The sequence below is a fragment of the Amphimedon queenslandica genome, unplaced genomic scaffold (genome assembly GCF_000090795.2).
Source record: "Amphimedon queenslandica unplaced genomic scaffold, v1.1 AMPQUscaffold_2395_Cont25603, whole genome shotgun sequence".
NCBI classification, from domain to species: domain Eukaryota; kingdom Metazoa; phylum Porifera; class Demospongiae; order Haplosclerida; family Niphatidae; genus Amphimedon; species Amphimedon queenslandica.
Window position 1 is genome coordinate 1 of NW_003557270.1, and position 1291 is coordinate 1291.

The following is a 1291-nucleotide window of genomic DNA, read 5'->3' on the forward strand; positions in this document are numbered from 1 at the left end:
GTTGCTCTCTATCTGTTAGATTCTTGTGGAGAGTTCCAACTTCCAAGATATGGCAAGTAATATACATGTAGTTCGAAAAAGAACTGGTTAAAGCAGCTTTAGAGAGACCAAGGATTAGTAACAGCAAGAAGAACAATAACTCAAAAACTTTGAGCTTGGTGCTTTGCTTTAATACCATATAAGTGATTTTTAGGGAATTATATTTTGTGAAATCTGCTAAAATTCTAATTGGTGGATTTTAATTTCGCGAATTCTACCAAGTGTGCTATGTGGGTACCGTATTAAATTGATTTTCACGGATTTTGTTTTTTGCGAATTAAGAGGGAATCCACAAAATTTGCAAAATTTACAACCCTCTAAAAACCCACTTATACGGTATTATGCCATTTTCAATTAGAATTGCATCTGTTTGCTTTGGTACATGTACGTAATTGCTGAGTATGGGAAAAATCGCAACAATAACTGAAATAAACAGCTACGAATATACTCTGGCTATACATGTACATTTGTTATGTACATGTACATGCATGTACATGTACATCTAGTTCATTGATCAAAAGATATCTTACATATTTTGTTATACATGTATGTTACATCTCTTGAAGCACTTTACATTATTAAAATACATGGACATTAAGTACAGTATACTCTAGAACTATCCGTGTGTCACATGAAGCTTTAACAGATTTACATTTGTATGTTATACGTTTACCTTTATGCTTTTCTTTTCTCTTTGTAGAAAGGTCTCACTGTAATTTGGGATGCTTTTAATTCTCAAGAGGTACATTAACTGTGTGTTCATAATTAATTTGGTGTTGACTCATTCTGCTATTGTTTACTAGGAAATATTTATTGAGACTGATTTTGAATGTGTTTTTTCTTGTGCATATGCTCCATCAACTACTCTTGTTGCTTGCTGGTGATTTTTTCTAATAAAAAATTGTTGTATTACATTTTTATAGTGGATTGAGCCGAAGATGTAGCATTTATGATGTAAATTGTGGAGTTAATTTTATAAAAGAACCAAAGAAAGAATTTTTACTGAACAGTAAATACATTACACATTGCGTATTTGTTGGATCAGACCAGCAGGTACATATTATTTTTGTAATATGATGGATTTTTGTGTTCTGATTCTCTGTCATGAAATTTGTCTATTTATTGCATGCACATGTACTATACATATGATGGATGGGTATAAATATTGGGTAATGGCTGACCTTTTGGTATCCTTTTTATTTAGAGAGGTTTGACAATGGCTAAGTTTAAGGGTATTAACTTTAGTTTTTTA

The 1291-nt window shown here is 31.5% G+C and overlaps 1 long non-coding RNA gene across 1 annotated transcript; it reads left to right on the forward strand.

Annotated features, from left to right (window-relative positions):
• Nucleotides 1-688: 688 nt before the first annotated feature.
• LOC109593233 (uncharacterized) lies at nucleotides 689-1279 on the forward strand. Its single transcript, XR_002190823.1, has 3 exons — nucleotides 689-781; nucleotides 843-919; nucleotides 963-1279. It is a non-coding gene; the product is annotated as an uncharacterized LOC109593233 (long non-coding RNA).
• The last annotated feature ends 12 nt before the right edge of the window (nucleotides 1280-1291 follow it).